Source organism: Geospiza fortis, unplaced genomic scaffold, assembly GCF_000277835.1.
Source record: "Geospiza fortis unplaced genomic scaffold, GeoFor_1.0 scaffold1616, whole genome shotgun sequence".
Lineage (NCBI taxonomy): Eukaryota > Metazoa > Chordata > Aves > Passeriformes > Thraupidae > Geospiza > Geospiza fortis.
In genome coordinates this window covers 398,759-421,304 of record NW_005054622.1, presented here as the reverse complement: position 1 = coordinate 421,304, position 22,546 = coordinate 398,759, and the positions used below count along the sequence as shown (strand labels likewise).

The following is a 22,546-nucleotide window of genomic DNA, read 5'->3' as shown; positions in this document are numbered from 1 at the left end:
AAGCTCCCATCAGAAGCCAGTTTTCAGTGAGCAGGAATTGGAAAGAGAGTGTTACCTGCTTTTTACTACATCAGTCACCTGCTATTTACAAACTGATCACTGGTTTGGTGTGAATTAATTATGTTGCTTTTAAAAAAAATAATTGTGGAATTCTGGCTTTACTTATTTTCATCACTGTTTAGAATTGAGCTTTTTAAACCTAGACTAGAATGTCAGGTGAATGTCCTAAGACTGAATTCTCTATAGTATTCGGATAAATTCAGTGCTTTAGTGGATGATAAATTTTGGTGCCTTTCTCATTGCTCCTTCCTTTTAGTGGATAAACTTTAGAGAATCTTCCTAGTTTCTATTTCTGTGGAAAAATGTATAGTTTGGAAGGAAACATTAATGATGTAGGCTATGATTCAGTAAATCATCTCAAACCACATTTCAAATCCAGTAGAAATTGAAGTTATGCTTTACATTAAGTACTGTGCTTAAGTATTTTACTGAATTGAGGGCCAAAAGCATTTAGAAAAGACAAACAATCATATAAGAAAACAAGCAAGATGCTAAAAGGTTTAAAGATTCCTTTATATCAGTGCAATAATTATTAATAATTTTTTCTCTCCTTGATTTTCCAGTAGGCACTTAAGGGAAGGACCTTAAACAGTGTAGGCAAGAGTTTGAAGCAAATACTTTTCATGCTGGAGATGTAATTTTTCATTTCTTTAGTTAGTGTAGGCAAGAACAGAATTCCTTTGGGATTTCTGTAGCATAAAATATGTCTATAGAAATTTGTCACTTAGGAGTGTTTGTTTAATTTTTACAGTGCTAGAGACTAAAGCAAGACTTGAGTTTGCAGTGTAGCTGCCAAAGCTTCAGCACACACACACAAACACATATACACATACGAGTGCACACATAGAGACAAAATAAAAAAGGTTGGTTTATTTCTGGGAACTGGTAACCTCCAGTCCATCTAAAAACACATTTACAAGAGAAGAGGAATCAGAAGCATAGTTTACCTGTGTTGTGACTCCTAGCCCATCACCAAAAGCATGATTGTGTTAGATTTGCTAACAGGATTTGCTCACAATGGTGGTGCCATACCCAGGCTAGCAGAATTACTTCAGGAGGTACTGTGAAACAAACCTTTCAGTAATTTGTAGCTATATCTGATGTGCCAGATTGACATAATCAATCAAGGTGAATCAAGGTGCTAAAACCAGTGTCCTCGCTGATTGTTGTAGGCAGGTTTTTAAGGTCTTGAAAAAAAAAAGAGTAAGATTTTTCCCTTATTACCTCTCAGAGTGGTGCCAAGGCTTTTGGGAACATCCACAGTGAATAAATTCTGGACTGTTATTGTGTACAGAGCAGGAAAGAACTTGCCACTGAATCCAGTGAATTGTAAACTTGCTGTCTTCCCACTTCCAGGCTTCAATATAAAGAATGAATGTAGATATCTTCTTCACTCAGTTAGCTTAGTAAACTCTGATTCAGACTTGGTCATACAAACATCAGAAAGCTTATTGAAAAGTATTTGTCTGAGGAAAATAAGGAAAATTTATCTCTGCATAGGAACTGTGTTTATAAAACAAAACACGAAGCCAAATTGATTCATAATGGGCTAAATTTTCGTTTTTTTCCTATAATAATCCTAATGCTGTCAAAGAAATTTTTGAGATGCAAATAACACTATCATCTAGCCTTGCCTATAGAACATAACTAAAAAAAAAGACAAAATTAAAATTTCAGGCAAGATACTAACATCCTATTTAGTATGTTACTATTTTAGTCTGTACTGCTTTCTTCTTGCTAGTTTTGACTTGAATATATGTTCTAATGTATCATGATCAACATGTCATCTACAAACTTGTCTTGAGCTGAGAAATCAGTCTCCTTTGGAGAAAGGTTTTTTGAGTTAAGGTCACAAATTAATACATTAAATTTGTTTTAATTAATACATTAAATTTGTTTTAACCATGCAGTGGTTTGCTTTTACGATTCTGCAAATTACCTGCCAGTTACAATTAGTCAGTAAAATCAGCATAAACTATTTTAGGTTTTGGAAGATACAAAATAATGGCTCAGGAAAGTCCAGTTTATATTAGTTCTCCAGTGCATTCATTTGACTGAATGAGCCTAAATTAATTTAGCACAGTGTAATGGCATTTGCAAGGCTCACAGATGCAAGGCATGAAATTAGTGGATTATATATCCGTGTTCTATAATGCCTTCTAGTGTATGTTCTTTTTGTTGGCTCAGAGAAATAGGCCTTTGCCTTCACTTAAGGCATTTGTGGAGTGCTATTTAACCTATTAGTTTTTGAAAACAAAATTTTACTCCTGGAAAAAATGCCATCAGCACTGGATTATGTTACAATAGCTCTGTTTAGAGTGGCTGTTTTGAGTAGAAACATCTCAATAGCTGTTTTGGTACATTTAAGATGATTTCCAAAATACTTTTTCTTTCCATACTTAGACTAGAGTATTCATCTCATTGCTAAAATAGGTTTTGCTGAGATATTTTATACATATGTCACAGTGCCTTTGTAAATATTTTATGACTACCCCTACGCTCCTCATTTCTTCCTCGATTTCACAGAAAACATTGTGGATTTGCCATATCAGATTGACAGAAGTAAGAATTTTACCAACAGCTGTAGAAGATAAACAGAAAACATTGAACAAGGGACTACATGGATTCTGATTAAGACACAGCCTACACTGCTGTATGTCTGAGAATTCAGGGTCAAAATTCCTGCTAGGAATTTAGGCATGGTGACTAGTTTAGATCTGTAGCTGATATTAAGGTGTCTGTATTTTGGGCGAACATAGTCCCATACTGGTATCAGGTGGAAATCCAGGCACTATATGAGTGAAGAAGACAGTGCAGATACTTTCCCATCACCTAACAGGGAAAATCCACTCCCCTGAGGACAGCTCAGGGTGGACTGTAAATCTCTTATGTTCTCCTTGCTAAATCTGCCCTATCAGCAGTTTATATCCCTGTGGGATTCTTGGGAACACAGTGTGATGTTTTTCAGAGGTTGTACACCATTTTTTGTGTTTGGGTATAGACAAAGAAAGTGTAGTTTAATTCTTTCCACAATGCCCAGTGAAACTTCAAATTCGTGTTAGCTTGAATTTGAGAGCCATTATTTTTGAACAGTCTGTTGTGGGAGCACTTTCCTGAGAAATAAATAGAGTGAGTTTAAGTGATAACATTTCTAATATTCAAAAAGGTTCTTAAAGTACTCAGTAATTTCTCAGTAGAATCTATATTTTGTAATAAATATGTAAGTGTAGAAAACACCACAGAATAAACCATACTTAGTGTAAAATTTCATTAATTTTGCAAATACAGGAAAGAAAAAGTCTTCTGTAACCTGTAATATATGTATATAGGTACTTAAAGAACTTAGAAATTCAGGTGATAATGTAATTCGAGATAAAAAAAATGTTTGAATATTTTTCTAGTGGCTAAAATACAGTACAGTTTCACCTATTTACTATTCAGTTCTATTCTCTTATCATAATACTTTCATCTGTTTCTGTAGAAATGTAATAGTATCCTAGCACTAATCATTTATATATTCATTGATCTTACATTTGTTGATCGTGTATTTAATGAGCATTGTAAAGGGGTTCTAAAACTAGTGTTTGTTGTGTTGATAATCCAGTATGACCAGTATGACCAAAACAGAAGAGAGGAAGAAATTGTTGCCTTTTTTTGTTGACCCAATAGTTCACATTTCATCTGAAACACACAGACAAGTGATACAGTGTTTGTACCAGCTCTGTGATTTCTGCCATCTTTATGCTTATATGCTTTAAGCAGGTGCCAGTGGACAAGCCATACATAATCCATCATAAAATAGGATTGACCCAGAGAAAATCCTGATCTGCCATAAAGGCTTCTGAGGCAGAGTCAGGTTTATGTGATTATGACATTTTTCCTCCAGAATGAAGAATCATAATTCACAATTAATTGTCTCCTCAAACTATGGTTTTAGTGATTTCAGGAGTATCCAGATTTCAAACACCTTAATCTGGATATTCTGGTAATGTAGAATCATCATCATCATCATAATTTTTTACTTCACCTGTGCACGTGTGAAAGGGACACTTGGCTTTTTATTTCATTTTCTGACACAGTGGAGTGGTATCTTATTGCTGCCTTTTTGCTACAGACTATAATTTTCAGGACTTAAAAAATCTGTTGCAAGATTTTATCAATTAGTCCCAGAGAGTTTGATCCAACAGGAGTTTAATTCTCAAAACACCATCTGGGAAAACACTGATGTGCACATACAGCAATGCATTATAGACTCCATGCAAATGCAAAGGAAAACAGTTGGTATGATATCTGCTGAGAATACCTTCTTAATAGACTAAAGTAGTGAAATCTAAAGTGATAATTATGTGTCTGCATCTATACAAAATAGCTGCTTGCATTTAGCTGTCTGTATAGTCTGAATCTGTTGGCAAAGTGTGCCATAAGACATTAATACGACAGAGTAACATTCTAAGAGGTGAATGTAGTTTTTATTGCTGTGTCATCTGACAGCTTCAAAGCATTTGTACGTTAGAGTTTTTCTCACATGGAAACTATGTTGGTTGTCAGTGAGGTTTCTGTCTCATTAGCTTGCTTGTTTTGTTTCTCAGAAGCAATTGTTCCAGTTGTATCCTGGTGCATTGGTCATTCCCTGAACATCACCTCCTGAAAGGACGAAGACAAAACTTGTTCCATACTCCAATGCTCATGTTTATTCCAAACTCAACCTGACCAACTTCTTACTGTTTTGCCTATCCTGACAAAAGTCAGTCCTAAAGTTAAAAAAACTTGCATAAAGACACCACCCCCCAAGAAACCATTTCATTTCAAAGGAAATAAATACAAGAGTTCATGTGTCTGCCCAATTGCCATCAATTCTAAGAGCCATTCCTTTATAAGCAAAGGAAAATTAATAACCTAGAGACAGAAAACTGTGTAACAACTCAGTGACTTTTTATTTATTCTCATTAATTGTTGCATTTTCCAGATGTTGCTTGTAGTGTCCACTGAAGATAAATTACCTGCAGTTGAAATTGTGTGAGCTAGCAAGGAAAAATTAAGATCCAGTTGAATGTTTCCACTTACATATTTATTACAAAATAATTAGAAGTTTTCTAAAAGTATTTTGAATTAGGCTTGTTTCAAAATGTGGAGATTTGAGATGTGAAACCAGTTATAACAGAAGGAAATCAAAATGGACATCATAAAATAGTGAGGAAAGAACATAGGCAAGAAGGGAAAGAAAATATTTTAAAAGCTTGTTTCCTTTTTCAGCAGGGGTTCCTAGGAAGTTGTTTGTTGTCCTGCAGAACCCTGGTTAATCTTCCATTCTCAAATTTGTTTGTATTTGGCATTAAAGGAGGAGCAGGTGAGGATGATGCCTGCTTGCTCTTAATATATTATGCCTATACTGGACACTCAGAAATGGACTTCAAATATATAAAGTAGACTTGCATAGGGAAAGTGCCTGAGTAGAAGTGGTCCATTAATTGAAAACCACTGAATTACACAGAAAAACTGGAGTTTTTTGTTTGTTACGAGCACATTTCAGCCCTAAAGACAGTGTTTCTTTCCAACAATTAGTGAGGTATGAGCCACACTCAACCACGGTAATTGCTTGTGTTGTAAATGCACTCATTAGCTGTAGCTGGAGAAGTCAAAAGCCTGGTAATAAATTGTTGAAGTATATCCATGTCCTGCCTAGAGTATCTGACATTGTCATGGGCTAAAAGCTACAACAGCCTCTTGGAGATCTGTAATGTTCTGGCACAGAGGTTTGATAATCCAGAGTATCTGAAATGGAATTGGCTTAAACCCTAAAAATCTCAATTCAAACCCTGAAAGGAAAGTAGAATAGAAGGCATGAGTATTGATTTTAAATGTCTTCAAACATCCCAACGGACTATCACATCAACACAGGCATTCTGTCAATGGGAACTCAGTCCATAACAAATGGCAATCTGTCTCTGCTAAATTTTAGACAAGTTCAAGTCCAGACATTTTTACTGTGAACTTTCTACCTTGAGCTTATCTGCAGGTCAGTTCCCTACACAAGGAAAGGCACTAGCATTACTTCATGACATCTACAGCAAGTCCAAATACTTTATGTTAACCGTAGATCTGCCTTTTGGGCCTTGTGAAGTCTGTGGGTGCTGAAAGACATGAGGTGTTAGAACCATTTTTGTCTGGCCTGTTCTCTCAGCAAAGTGATGCTTGGCAGTTAAAGAGAAAAGCATTGCATAGAATTTTAATAAGAAATACTCAGATGAAGATTGGAAGCTTCCAAAACACAATCTTGATGGCCTTTTCAGACTCTTTGAGTTGACTCTTGTAGCTGATTCACTAAATGTTCCCTTTAGAGTTCAAGATTGAACCTAATTATTCTGAGTGAACTATAATTTCTGATTTGTATTTTACTCTAAACCTAGCATTGTTAAGAACCTGCTGGGAAGCGAGATCCATGAGGCACTGTCACAACTTGTTATATGCACTACTGTTATATTTTAAAGTGTAGGAGGCAGCTCTCTTTACTTCTTCTTCATTTGCTGTTGTTTTTCTGTCAAGAACCACAATAGTTTTAGAGTAGAATTCTTTCCGAATATTGCTTGCAAGATACCCTCTGGTAGCTGAAAAACTCACAACTTAAAATCTACTGAATGTTCACATCACTACAGCCAATCAGTAAATGGTTGACTTAGTTTGCAACAGAGAACTTTTTATTACTTTCAGCACCAAATTTTAATGATACTCTAGTCTTGATTTACCTGTTACAAAAGAGGGAACAGTACTATTCAACCTCTTCTTTGTTCTTCACCAGTGAACAAAATCACTGTTCATACTCTGGTCCTCTTTCTTTTCCTTGCTCTGCTTTGCCTTGCCTGACCTAAATTGGTAAAGGAAAATTGCTGTTTTCTTTTAGTTCTTTCAGAGTCGTCCAAGAAGATTAAACTTTCCAGACCTCCCCACACTGCTTGTATATTATGATTCATTCTTAATTCATAGGCTGCTGGATCATGCTTGTTATAGAACTGTCCTATCTTTAATAATCCTTTTCACAAGGATTTTAATTTATCTTCATTTTAATTTTACATATTAGTTCAAAACCTTAAAAAAGATCAAGCGCTGCCATTTCCAGCTTTTTCCTCCCACTACAGGGGAAGACCCTCCCATCCTAAACCATTAGAAAAAGAGCTCTGTTTTACATCCAGTTGATGTTCTTTATCCTCAGGATGTTCCAGGGCTTTACTGGACCCCCACTGTTGGTAGGGAGAAAAAAATCTGTTTTATGCAAGGCTGATAATTTCTCTTTTACTGCATGTGTTAAAATTTGATGCCAAAAGATAGTAATCTTTCCTGACCATTTTTAATTATATCACATTATTTGCTACAGCAAGTAAATGACAAAACAGTCCTGCTCGAAGTTCTCTTTTAGTTTTCAGACATGCACTCCTCCACCTACCCACAGCTTTCTATGGTTTGCCAGATATCAGATTGCATAATCATAAAAACATCAATAAGGTCCATAAATCCTAAGAGGAATGCCAGGTTAATGATCTGTATTTTAGTGACAGATGAAAACAAATCATGTAAATCATGTTAATGCACAGAAACATATTAGACTGGATCATATCTAATGACATAATCTTTCTGGGAAATAGATAAAACTTTCAGTCAAGACAGTCTGGTTCTGTCTATGGCTGTACTATGGTTGCTGGGTGGTATGTAGAAGATAGGTCTTCCAACAGGGTAAACAGTAAGAGCTGCCAGGTGTTCCATCATCATCCAGTGACGCGATAGTTAGGAGAAAATGTCCCTGCTCAATGCAGAGATGCAGTTTTTTCTTCTATCAGGATAAGTCAAATAACCATCTATCTAACCTTCCAATAATGGAATAAGCTTTGTTTGAAAAAGAAGTGAAAACCAGTTATATGGACTGTGGAATTCTACTGCTTGATCTGCACTAAAAAGTTCTGACTATTTTTAATGGCAATACAGAATGTGGGAGGACCATGTAATGTTCCCTGGCAGATCGGATTATGGCTAGTCATGGTGGCTTAAATTTGGAAGGATTTTTAATTGGATGATTTATCACATATGAATTCCACATTTCTTATTTGCCAAGCTGTGTATCTCTGAACAAAATTGTTGAAGAGACTGACAGCTTGTGTTACAGTTCAGGCATTGCTTAATTTTTTTCAAAAATATTCTTGGCTTTTTCCTTAATTCTGTAACAAATTGCCACGTGATGCAGGAACTTTTTGAGGCTTCATCAGTAATTTCAGTGTTCTCCGTTTGGTACAAAAGCAAGAGAAATTCAGCTCGTATGGTGACTTCTATGTGATGGGTGGAATTCACTTCCAAATCTGTGCATTAGATATGTCTGCAATGAAGCTGTTGCATTAGTCTGACTCTTTACAGCAGTGTCTGCTTTTATGGACTGTTAAGGTCCAAGGTTAATGCTGTCATCCATGGATCCTTTACCCTACCCTCTCCTTAATGCAGTGTACTGGATTCTTTTGTTAGTTACAGTTCCCAGTGTAGAGCCTCCTTTCCAGGCAAAGCCACACCAAGGGTCATCAGAGCAAGGGAAGTTCTTGTAGGCAAATAATGTTACTAAGGTACAGAAACCCACTTTGAGATCTTCTAATCTATATCCCAACTATTGTCTTACAACTGGCTTGCTTTACATTTTACTGCACTCTGTACATCGTGCTCTGTCATCTCTCGAATCAGACTACTCCAGATAAATGTTAGGCACTGTTTTCCCTGCACTCTGCAATGTGTAGGAATAACTGCCTAGGAATAATGTTAAGTATTGTTTCCACAATGCACTAGATTTCTGTGTTACTGGAGAAGAAGCAGTGGTTGAAGAGACAGACCACTTCTTTTCATTGTGCAATTTTTAATACCTGTTTTAGTTTAAAAACAGCAGGCTAAGTATCTGCACTCATCCACAAATAAAACTATGTTTAAATACAATTAAGGCTGTAAATTAAATTTCAGATCTTAAATTTTCTTGGTCAAAATACAAGAGAAAAGAGAGGGCAAAGCTTAATATGCCAAACTGGCTGAAAATGCAGTCTTCTGTGGAAAACACATGACTTAATAGAGAACTTGTTTTTTAAATATATGTATTTTCATCTAAAGAAGGGCATCTTCAAGACGAAAATTCAGTTAAAAATATCTTCAAATAACTGAATGTTTTTGGCTCAAAACTCGAAATCTTGATGGAACATTATAAGGCCTTGTTGGAGCTATAATTTTAAAACTTCATTAGTTCTTCCTTTTTTGAGGGCTGGGTCCTTAGTATATGTAGAACATAATCATCTCTCTATTTTACTCAGACACTTGAAGAATCTTGTATTGTGTGGTTCTCTGTGAAGTTCAACACAAACAGCTTGTCGAGGGGTTTTGTTTTGTTCCCTTTTTTATCAAAGAGAAACACTTTGAATGAAAAACATATTTTTATTCAAATACTTGGTTTTCCAGCAGACAGTCAAAATAAAATTTTTCAACCAACTGTATTACAGTCATAACAAGCTATGAAAAAATTTATGTTCTTGCATTTAAACAGTGAGTTACCTTGTACCATTGCTTTCCAGTGAGATCTAAGTGACATTTAAACTTTCCACATTTGTTCTTCAGTGAATAAAAACAACTTATCAAAATGAAAGATCTTTTATTGGCCTCTATTGGAAGGAATTATTAGATGCAGTTTTTGTGGGACTAGAATGCATTATAAATATATAAATTCCTCAAACATGGGTGACTTTCAATGCCCTTTAATTATTTTCCAGTACACGCAGTTAGATCAGGGCAACAAACTCATTGATATTTGGTCTGGAAGCAGAGGACTATGAAATCAACTTAACTCTTCAAATGCCTCCAAAATCTGTGGTAAAGTTTTTACAAGAAAGAAAATTGTTCAGAATTGCAAGATCTGTTGAAGTTCAAATCATAGGAAGGGTTGAGTGTCTCCCTCAGTCCTTAGGCCAAATTTTCACATCTGTATTAAACCAAATTCCAAAATATGAAAGAACTGAAAAGACTGATGATTATGGTTTACCTGTTGCTTACCAAATTCATCCACATAATCTAATTCAATTGAGACTTTTAACAGAGTCAGAGGTGGGATTAGTTGCAGAGGCTTGTGGCCACACTGTTCTGGTGCAGTTTACTCTTTCAGAGCTTTCCTGTGCCCAGTTATTCTGGCTGGCAAGGAAGTAGGCGTGCTTTCTCTTTGTTTACTTGCCTAACTGGTTTGAGGAGGAGAAATTTAAGTAACTTCTGATCTTGTTTCCTCTCTGATTTTCCTAAAACTCCTATTATGTAGCTAAAGTCATAATCTCAGACTGCCAGAAAGTAATAAGAAAATTGCTAATCTCATTGCTCTCCTGTTTGGTTGTCTCTTAGTTTAAGGGACTTACAGTTTCATTGTTCTTGAAGTTTCTAATCAGATTTTAAAAGCAATCTAAGATCATTTTTAGGATGTGATTTTAAGTTCCTATGAATTGACACAACAGAGGAGCAGCAAAGCCAAAAATATCAGTGTAAATGTCAGCGGTTTGAAAGGTCACTTCTTCCCATTTCCTACCAACATCTTCAGTACAGAACAGTGACTTGTAATGTAGTCACACATCCTGTAGCTCATTCCTTTAGCTAAACAGTCCAATATAATAATAGAAAATGACTGTAGGAGGCGATGATTTAGTTTCAGCAGGCATGAATCCTCATTTTACTCGAGCAGTGTAATAGGAGTGACTCTGCTGCAGCTATGAGGCTAATACCACTGGAAGACTTACGAGGAGAGAGGCGAATGAGGCCTGGAGGGTTTATTTAAATTTTTTTGAAGTTTTTCTCTTTATGGGGATGCTAATGGTACAGAACTGATTCTGGTGTTATGGCTTCTCTTGGAAACACAGGGCACACTCATTTCCTAATGTAGCTAGTATGTAGTATATCAATCTGCTGAATCAGTGACAATAGGACAGTCCACTCCAATCCTGCTGCTGTTACATAGGTGGAATTCCTCTTGACTTTAATGAATGTGCTGTCAGCACATGGGGTCCTCTCCTCCACTGGTATTGCCAGATGAAAGGCTGAATAAAGTATTTTCTCTTTATTATCATTATGTACAACTTAATTGTCACCAGATGATGTGTTTTGCACACTGAATCATATTTATATTCAGAAAAATTGAATATTCAGAAATACCTTCACACATCAGAGAATATGTCACATAACTAACCATGGTGCTAAGGATGCCGTGGTGCACTTTACCTTTTCAATACTCTTGTCAAAATGAGCCTGTGTGGCTTCTATATAGAGCACCCCCTGTCGACAGCAAAGCTAGAGGGAAAATGCCTTGCTTCAGGTCTTTTCTTCCCCTATATGATTAGGAAAGTTTGTGAATCAGAATACTATATTTAAGCTTAATTTAGCTTTTATTTCATACCTACTTTTATTGGAGCTTTTTGCAATGTTATCATAGTCTCTGTTATTCCTCCTCAAAGTTGGTTGCATACAGGGAATTCCTATTATGTTTCCAATCCTTTCTTTGCAGTCTTCTTTCTCTCCTGTCAGTAGCTGATCTTCACTGCCTGTTTCTCAATTTTTCACTAGATATCATTGTGCAATCTCAAATGCTGGTTAACATTTCTTGTAACACTGATTCATCATCTCTCTAATCTTTCATCTTCTTCTTTTAACTAAGACAGCCAGAGGCATAAACTGGAGGCCTTATGAGGAGAGTAACCAAGAAATAATGGCTGTTGATCCTGCTATGAATTTGCAGACTGTATTCTGAAAATACAGTGACCCCAAAACCAAGCTGAGAGTTCTTAGAAGCACCCAGTTGAGCAGTGACTGCAAATAATAGGAGAGCCTGATTCCTAGATTGAGTAAATTTGGAAAGGTGTCATTACCTATCTGTGTAGGATGTCAGAGACTGTTTCAGAGATACCTTGTCCAGCTGTGTTATCCATACTGTAGGATACTGAAGGATACCAAAATGTAGGAGCAACTACATGTTTGATGCTAAAGCTAGTGCAATATATTTTCAGCATTAATTTAGTACCCTTCTAGGTAACAGTGCTTCCTAAATAAGAATTCATCTTAAGTTAGAATGCTTCCTAAGTAAGAATGCATCACCTTAACCAAAGCTGTGAGTTGTTTTGTGCAAGTTCGTTTGAGTTTTTCTAATAAAACTCAATACAAGTGTCATAATGTCAATGCAGTTGGTCTGACTGACTAGTGCTCAAGAGTCTTGGACTGTATTTTGTGCCAATATCACTTCCTCAGGATATCATTGTGGAGACTTAAGCAGCCTATAAAGTATTGTATGGGAAAACATCTGATGTCAGCTAGTGGAGGGAGGCAGTGTGGTTTCATTGCTTACATTCAGAGCAGCTAGCCAGGAACTCCAGGGCTCTAATCCTGGCTCAGCTTTGGGCAGGGCTATCGCAGTCTGGACACATCAATGCAAGCAGAAGAAAGGTTTCATAGGAGAGATGGTTGAGACAGCATCTAGTACTGGACTATAGAATACAATACGGAGCTTTACAGACTTATGCAGTATAGCAGGTGGAAGTGAAGAAAAAGATGTTGTATTGACCAATTGAAATAGTGGCATTTCTCTTCATGAAAAGACACCCTTTTTTTCAGTTTTGCATGCCTTTTGTCTTATTTGTTCTCAGTGTCTCAGTCATGTAAATCATGATATTGGATTTACATATTTTTCCTTGCAACTGATTGATAACTTTAAAGATTCCTCCGCTTCGTTCTGCAAACTATATCTGTCATTGTGTCATTGTAAAATATGTATGCAGAACACAAGCAAAAGAGGATGGGCTTGCCTCTTTGATGCAAGGGAGAGCCTGTGTCTTCTCCTGCATGTTATCTTCATGAAAATGTGCATACATGTATGAGGCAAAATTACTAGTGTTCAAGGGTACTTGCCATGGGACTGTACTGTAGTTGTTTCCAAATGAGACCCAAGGCAAGCAGGTTTGTAAACACACAGACTTTTCCACTCATCTTTAGCCTGTGTTTGTTCCTCATGATTAATGAAAACAAGTACTGCTAAAGGCTCTTGTGAACTACAGTAATTATGCCAGTGGTTGATTGGTTTGGCCCCAAATGCTTTGTAACAATAGGCAGATTTAATTAGCAGCAGCTCTGATTGCCTCCTGGGAGCATCATGCAGTGAGCTTCCTTTTGCATTAATGTCAAGACATTAAACAATGTTTAATTTTCCCAAATTAAAAAGAACACAAAGCATACAATGCATTATATGTAGAAACAATAACAGAACTGTCTTCATGTAAGCAATAATAAAAACGTTTCCTTATTAGGTGACTGAATGCCAACATTGCTCTTTCCTGTGATGCTCATTGTAAAAGTTAAATATTTATAATCAGTTTTATTCAAACAGTCCTGCCAAAACCAGTCCTTCAGATTTTCTTCCTTAGTTGTAGAGAGCTTCAAAATAAATATGGCTTGAGGTAGTTGTACATGTCTGTGTGGGGAGACAAGATGGGAACGGGTCTGAAAGGGCTGGAAATACCAAGCAAACACCTTGAAAAATAACACTTTGTGAAACTTGCTCTTTACTCTCACACACAGTAGATTGCTGGAAAGTATTTTTGCAAGGCCTGTGCTATTTATCCAGGTAGTTTTTGTGGCATGTTGAACACTTAAAATAATGATCTTCTGAGGACATAAGCTAATCATGGATTATAAAAGATTAAGGATCCTTAGATACTTTAAAACTCTCATTTTACTAGTTCAAAGGTATTTGCTACTATGCATTATCTAAGAAGCCTTTAAAATTGCTCTGAATATTCTTGGGTCTAACTTTTCTTCTGCTGATCCCTACTGTATGCAGTGGAATACTTCCAGCTCATAGGAGCAGAAATTTTGGCCTGGAATTTTTCATTATGATTGTAGGTCTCCCATTCTTCAAAAGCATAGTGATGTTTAACTCTCACATCATATTTAGCATTATGTACTCTTCAGAAAATTATTTCTTTTTGAAAACAGAGATGAAAGTGGGGTGGAATTGGAATTTTTGTTTTTAATTCAGATTGCCCTTGGTTTTTTCCAGAGTTTGAAGGTAAAGCCAAGCCAAAGATTTGTCTTTGCTCTTGAAACCAAAGCGCAGGCTGAGCTGTTTAACCATGGTCATATGACAAAAGAAAAAGAGAAAAGAAAGTGCAATATAAAACTATATTAAAAGTTATTGGAATTGAAAGAATTAGTATTAGAATATTCTTACTGGCTTTTACTCTTCTTTGGCTCATCCTCTTTACTGCGCACAAAGCTCTGCCAAAATCAGTAAACAGTCTTCTTTCTGAACCCTGGAGTTCTCCTGTTATGAATACTGACATCCTCCTTGCTATATAAATAATGTGCTTTGGATATAATGTGCTGCGGGGCAAAGACCTGTACAGCCTTTAATCTCATATGAGCTTTTGGCTTTACACAGGGTTAAAGCAGTGCAGTTACCTTTTGACCAGGCTTCATCTTCATGTTGTTGAATCTCATACTGAGGACTCTTGAGGACAAGAGTTCTGAGAGCAGTACCATCAGCAGATGATACCACCTTAGAGAAATTGTTTGTTTCTCTGTTGAAAGATTTTTCGTTGCACAACACAGTCCTTGTAATTATAGGCAAGCAATAATATGAATGTTCATTTTTCACCTGCTTCTTGCCTTTTCTTTCACGAGATAAAGAAGAAAAAACAGTAGAAAAGTTTTTGATTCATCTGTCATAGGGTAGCTTTTAAGGGTGTAATTATGTTCTCAATATTACTAATTTTTTTAATTTTGAGATTGTTTAAACCAAGTAGGCTTTAAGGGTATTTATCTGAGAGGTAATGGCAATGGTAGCATAAACTTTTGTATTATGGCTGTTGGAGTAACTGCCTGAAATACTGAAGAGAAAAATGGAGCATTTCTGTTTCAGCAGCCTGTTTAATATCTGTATTCCTGCTCAGTGCCTGAGAGCCAAATTCTTACCATTCTGTAATGCCTATCCAGTCTGCTATGAATTAGATAAAGGTGCAGACAGTACTGACCATTTTGTAAGATACTTTGACACATGTAAAGGAGAGCTACCAAAATTCAAAATAACGTTCTCTTACTTTTTTTAACATATCTGCACATTTTTAAACTATGCTTCTCAGGTCACATTCCCATAAAACAGACAGAAATCCTCCTGGCTTCTGCAGCAGTAGTGAGGGTTTTGTCTGTAAGGTGGAAATTAGTTGATACTTAGAAAATTGAATGTTGGTGGAGTGCAGTCACCTCCAGGCAGGAGGCAGGAGTTAAGCAATAAGGCTGGAAAACATTGCATGGTGCCAACAGCATTAGCAGTGTGAACCAGTGGCAGGAACATGACACAGGCTGCAGCCAGAGATGCCACTGTACACCTCTGAAAGGAAAATTACTTGAGTGCCTAAGGTCAAGTATCCAAAGTCATATCCACATACTCGGTTTTCCAAATAGGGAAGAGAAACAACTTCTGTTTCATGGAGGGGAAATGCTACATGGATAAACATTCGTGTAAGATGGCTGGGTTATTTAAGTGCCAAAGTATGAATTTAGGCACCCCTGTTTGCCTATTTTGTTTTTTAATTTTTAGTACAGCTATTCAAACAAATATGTATCCTCAGCTTACCTGGCAAAGATTTTAATTTTCACAGCTCTGTGGAAAAAGTGAACCAGCTTTATTTTCACTTCAAATCTCTCTTGAAAAATGAGAGATTTTTCCACTGGCAGGACACTCACATTAGCTGGTCAATATACTCATAAAGCAAGAATGATGGCTTTGCGCAATTTTGTTTAATGAATTAGCCTTCAGATTGCTATAGCAAGCTGGCCAGCCAGCCATTCTGTTTGGGACAAGTCAGTGATTTTCATTTACTGTAATTTTGGGTGGTGGCTTTTTTTGTTTGGTTGGTTTTGCAGTTTGAGCACAGTGTGGCTGCTCTGCTATGGCAGGATGAGGCAGCCATACGTAAGAATAATAGATACCAATATTTCCTCTTATGTAGGAAAACCAGACTTCATCCCATTTGGCAAATAACTTCTTTCAGATGTATCCTTGCAGAATGGAGCAGTCATTTGCACATTATCCTCTCTCATGTAAGGGAAATCAAGTTAACAAAGCCTAGCAAGAACACCTGGAGATGATAATTCATGCTCTTCCCATTAATTGAGCAAAAGCAGGATGAGGGATCTCATCTCTTCAGAAGACCAGATTTTCCACTCTCATTGTGAATCCTGATGCCATGACATTGACCATTTGGCTTTAAATTATTTTTGATTTGTGTAAATATACTTTTTAAAGATCCAGAGGAAGGTAGGGTGTAAACAGTCCTTGGATTTGCAAAGGCTTGCTATCCCTCTCACACACGGCTGTTAAAGATTTAACAAAAATATGCTTCTTTTGGTTTACTGCATTCTGACATTTCATGGATGGTACAATAAAATATTTAACCTGGGAAATTCAATACAAAAATTTGGCTCTAATGCAAAAAAACATCTTTGAAGTAACTCCTATCTGTAATCTGATGTACACTCACTTCATGTTTCTCCCTTATTTATCTACTGTAGAAGTAAATACTAATATTTAAAAGTTTAGATTGTGTCATGCTTATAAATGAAGACTAATTTCTCTGTGAGTTTTCAAGTCGGGACAGATCTCACGCTACTGTTTTATTCAATCTGTGTAGGAATGGCAAAATAGAGAATTACTTTTGGTGTCAAAGAAGTAGATAGTTTGATCCCTTAATCTGCTCAATGGCAGTGAAGAGAAAAAGGATGGCAAATGAATAGCTGATTAATTCAAATTAGTTATAATTCTGTGAGAGGATAAATTTGAATACTTGAATAATGTTTCTCATCTGTTTAACCAAGAAGTTGGGCTAAAATAAATAAACAAGAAAGCAAAGGAACAATCAAATAGAATGCTAAAATAGCAGGCTTTTTGAGGCAAAACAGTTATTTTTCTTTTGCAGTGACTGTGGCTATAGTCTTTCTCAGTAACTGTGGTTACAGGATTTCAAATCTTAAGAAAATAAAGAATTGCAGAGGTATGTGCAAAAACTTCCCTAAATGAGAAACTTTAAAGAAAAAATCCCAGCAAAACGTGGGTTTGGATTTTGATTAAAGAGCAAGTCATCCCATTACATTTCAGACCTCTGTCTTATGCCCCCCCAAACTTTTGCCAGTTGGTAGAACAGAATTTGTGTATTTCAGAAAGCTTGATTTGATATAGGGCTACCTGACTTAGACCCAGGGTAAAAGTTGAGTTGGTGTATCCCAGTAGATGATATTGATTATGATTGTACTCTTTTCAGGTAAAGCTAAATGGGGGCTAGTGGTTTCTTATTTTGAATATTTTTTCAATGGGCTCAGTGCATTTTCAGAGGATTTTCCTTGTGTATTGCAGTGTCTTTGCATATGAAACCACATAGATAAATTAGAGCATCTGTCTGTGATTTATGCTTCTTTGTTCAATGGACTAAAGTACATAAATTAATCATTAGGGCTGTGTTGAAGCAATGAGCTTTTTGCTTTTTGAGCCACAATCATTGGCCCAAGCTCCAAAAGTGCAAAATAGTGATCAGCTGTACACTGAGCGCTCTCTGAAAATGCACACAAAGGGCCTGCAATATTTGGTTCCCACAAGTTTTTTCACAAATGAGAAAGAATATGGGTAGGACGGTTGCCAGCTTCCTCCAGGCTTTGAGAACCCTCATGCTGATGCGCATCTGAACCTAACGTAAATCAAAATATGTGGCGTCAGATGAGTATGAATGCTGTAATTTAGTCCTAGGTTTTGGCTGCCATCTAGATGTTGGGTCTAAGGTTGGGTGTTTATTAATGTTACCTATTCCTTACAATCAGTACTTGGTCCATGGATAAATTTTAGGCTGAACTGGAAACATACTTGCATATGAATATATTCAGCTGAGACCTCCTGTACTGTCCATTGAGTTTAGTAGGTATTTTTCCATGGATTCTTATTGGGGGAAGTCTGGCCCAGCCCACAAAAATGCTATTTGTTTGATCCAGGTTAATGAACAGCCTTTATAAGAAACTAGCAGCATGAGCAAATTAATTCTTGCATTGTAGCCTTTAGCTGCACTTGATTTCAGTTAGAATCAAGGTTATTTGGAAGTGTCACCAGGTGGCAGGCAGATAAATTCTTGTAAGAACAGGTGTCCTGGTTTGAAAAAAAGCAATCTTGAAAAAGATTGGTGTGAGATATCCATGCTCTGGCCACGAGGGACAAGGAAACCTCACTTTACATAAAGGGTAAGAAGGTGTCATTCAAAGTGCATAACACCACTTCATCTACTGCTTCAGAGAAGGAAACTGTCATGCTAGAGAATGTCTGGACAAAAGCTGGAAACCCTGAAAAAATAGAAAGCCATGGAATAGAAAGCCAGATCTCTCCATTATTAGAATGTAATAATTTGGGGAATTTTTGTCATTTGTATTGTCTGTGCTTATAGCAGGAACAGAATTGATGGATTCTGCGTGATAAAATCAGTCAGCTACAGGTAAAGAACCTGTTAGTTTACCATGAAGGGGTAAGGGGTATGTTTGCTGGAGTTGGATGGATGGAGCCACTGCTGTAGTAGACCATTTTGCCATTCAGTCAACTTCAACTTCTCTGCAGGAAATGCATAGCTTGAATAGAAATTATCCCACTTCCCACTTTCTTTTCTAACGTGAACATTTTGGTCATATGTGGAAATATAATTTGGTGTAATGTAAGTGCAATTCCATTCAATGAAACTTGAATACTGTGAAAACTAGTTAAAAATATAAAAACATATTGTGATCAGTTTCCTTGGGGTGTATCAACTTCACTGGCTCAAAAAGGGTTCATCCTAAGCAAATGGAACAAATTCTTATTCTCATGAGATTTCTGATTTCTTATTCTCTGAAATTTCTTGGAGGGTTTCATGGGTATCAATAGGATGAGTATTTATGCATCCTAATCATGGTGTATTGAAATAAACTAGCACAGAACTTCTGTAAATCAGTACTTGAAGTGCCCTTAAATTAGACTTAATTATGTAGGACAGACAATTGATTTGAACAACACTCTGATTAGCAGAAATTGTCATACAATGTATATCCTCCCAGAAACAGGGTAGAACTGCAATATTAACTGCCTGTAATGTTACACTGTACTCCTCTAGAACTTGCTTATCACTTTTGGAAGTATTTTGGTTCACAGGTTTCTTGTTACCTGCTTTCTGTAGGGGACACTGAGCTTCAAGCCCTAATAAAAGATCCATTTACCCTGAAAACTAGTCTGTCTAAATTGCCCTTTCATAGCCCATTATGATAATGAGAAAAGGAGGCAGAAGGAACCAACTTGGAGTGCATTCTGTTTGTTATATACACATTGTGGGGTTAAGGAAGTTGGAAGGAAATGTTTGTATAGTGGCAGGAAATCTTAAAATACCATACAGATGCCTCTGTAATTTTCTGCAGATTTGACAACTTGTTCCTGTGGACCACACTGAAATTTAGACATAAGTACAGGTATTTACATTTATGCAAAAAACCCAACTCAAATTATTTGTAATCATGAAATTTCACACATTGGGAGAAGTTGTGATAAGATACACCAGAAAAACTACTTGAATGTCTGAAATAAGGAGCCTCTAACAAGACTAACAAGATAAATATCCTAATATACGCAATACAGCACTTGGTGTTTTAGATGTGCAACAGAAAAATGCACAGTTAAATAGATTATTCAGGATGACTTTTCCAGAAAAATCACTGCTATTCTCCTCTAGGACATTCCCTAGAAAACATTAATTAACATTTTAGGTAGCCCATCACAGATGAGTAAATGGAGTCTTTAATAAATGGGGATTTACAGTGTTACATCCTATTGCTATTGAGGTATTTTTCATAAAAATGAACTGAATTAATTTAAATTTTCTTAATTAAATTAAGTTTAAAAAAATCTTGTATATTAGCTTGATTTATTGAAATCCAGAGTGGTTTCTTAGGGATGACTGGCAAAAAAATTAACCAAAGATTTTATACAAAACATGAAACTTCTCCTCCAAGTTTGTCATTAATTGAAGTGTGTTTCTTATTGACAGAAGATGCAGCATTTCAGTTGGTTGTTTGTAATGGACTGTAAAGGCATCTTAAACCAGAATATGAAAAATGTGTTTAGCATCTTTAAAATGAAAAGGGAAGAAATGGAATAGCACTGTGACATAGGAAGTGGAACATACATTATATCTAAAGCATTTTTATAACTTGCTCTTTGTCATGAGCAAGAATTTTACTTTGTCGTTCAGAAATGGCCATTGGGTAGATGGCACAAAGACTCTTGATGTAAAACGGGACAAAAAAGTCTATTTCCTTATATGATTGAAATGTCTGCTTTGAATCAGTAATGCTTATAAGCCTAAATGAAAATGTAGTTTGGGTAGGAAATGCAGAAAGGTTTATTAACCTGAAATAAATTATCTCAGCTAAACTACAGCACTGGCTAACATGATAGGCCATGCAGAAAAGATTTTTTTAGCCATGTTTGTATCTTTTTAGCCATGTTTATGTTTTTTTATTAAGATGCTTAGATGCTTGGAAATTATCTCTTTTTTTCTAGGAAGGTAAAATTGAAGGAATTATGTAAAATAACAATAGTGTAAGCACATTCCTTGAAAAGAAGAAACTGGAGTGTCAGTGCTTTTCTGTTCCCAGAAGGAATATTATTGTAGTAACACATTCCAGAGAAAGTTTGACGCATTTTAATGAGTAAGGTATTTATCCTACTTTTATTGTGGCATAGATCCTTTTCCATACTGTTCACTTTATGAACTCCTGGAATCCATCTGTTATGGTTCCAGTTCATAGTTGTTGTCAGATTGTTTGGACAAACTGTCAGAGATTTTCTAAGCTAATGACATTTATCACTGGTTCTCCTGGGAAACGAACATTTGTTGACCATGACTCTTCTGACATTACAAAGGCAATTATTTTCAGCAGTATGGTAGCTCTTGTGATAAGAGCTCTTAGCATCACAGGGCTACAGTTGCATCTTTCCACTACTCCTGTTGTAAATAATTGAAAGAAAAGTCTGAAAGTGGATGAATGGCTCCTTCAGACAGGAAATCAGACAAAGGATTAATGTTCTGGTTCTGGCAGGCAGGATTATAGATAAGCGCTTTAGACCAGTTTTCCTTTAGGTAGGATCAATGTTCTAGTGGGGAAAACAAACAGGGAAGTAGTAATGGTAACAGAAATGATTGCATCAAAAGTGTACAAAACATTAGACTTCAGAAATTACTTTCTTGGGCAGATGGCCTGATAGCTGACCTGAAGCTCCTGAGCCATTGAATAAGGAAGAAAAATGATGAGTTATTGTGCACTTTTGTTGAATGAATTTAATGAACTCTGTTCAGCAGATTTGTAATAAGACTCAGCCATTTGGCTCGTAGAGAACTGACAGATGTAGTGTTTATCATATTCTTTCTTTTCCCTAATTTGTTAGAAATAATCTAGATTTTATCTGAAAACTAATTTAAGCCCTGTGATAAATGTTCCTCTGCTTGTTAAAATTTCCTATCTGTAAGGGAAAGATAAGAAATTAAAAGTTTCAAGAAGGGGAAAGTCCTTTATCTTTAAACCTTCCTTTGATTACTGCTCAGTCTGCTCAGTTTCCAGTCTCACTTCTGATGTTAAGTTCAAGCAGTCCTCTGACTGTCCCTTCTAAAGCTATAAGCCATGTTTTCAGCCCTCTAGTGACATCTTCCCCGTAATTCTGCTTTTCTGTGCATCTGAGATTTAAAACCTGACATAAGGGAATAAGAGGACCAGAAGAAACATGACATTGTGCAAAAGATAAAAATTTCTGACTTGAGCAATAGCTTGTAGAAAATCTTGCCTCAGCAAGTCAACCAGTAACAAGTCTAACACTGTCACCTAAATCACCTTAACAGAGGTGACTGCACTGGCCCATGAGTCAGCAGTGCAGTCCTTCACGGGTTGTTTCAATCAGTAGAAACTAGAGCTTCACAGAAATTAGAGAGCACAGCTTATGCCCATAGCTGAAAAAGTTCATATCTGCTTCTGCACTGGGAATTTTCCATCACACCCACTCTGTTCAGATACATTTTGTTTATCTGGATGACCTGAATATGTGGTCTTTATAAACCAGTGTATTTTCTAAACAAAGCTGGGAGCATACAAATGTATTTTTCATACAAGGCTGGGTTCTGGGGAGATAAGAATACCTGCACATCTGCCATATTATGTTGCCAGTTACAAGGACATAAACCAAGATAAGGTCACAATAGCTAATGGCATGATACCAAGGTTTATCAGTATGAAAGAGACAATTTAGTGGAGTTTAAAAAATAATTTTTTCCTCTCTCTCATGGCAGCCGCTTCACCCCATGTGCTCTTTTTTCCCTGATTGTATACAAAACATAAAAAGTGAACAACAAAGCTAAGT

The 22,546-nt window shown here is 36.4% G+C and overlaps 1 protein-coding gene across 1 annotated transcript in view; it reads left to right on the top strand.

Annotated features, from left to right (window-relative positions):
* Positions 1-22,546, top strand: part of LOC102042830 (SPARC-related modular calcium-binding protein 2) — a gene marked incomplete at its 5' end in the record, with an annotated part of 72,727 nt that overhangs the window by 5,309 nt on the left and 44,872 nt on the right. The gene's annotated exons all lie outside the window — the stretch shown is intronic.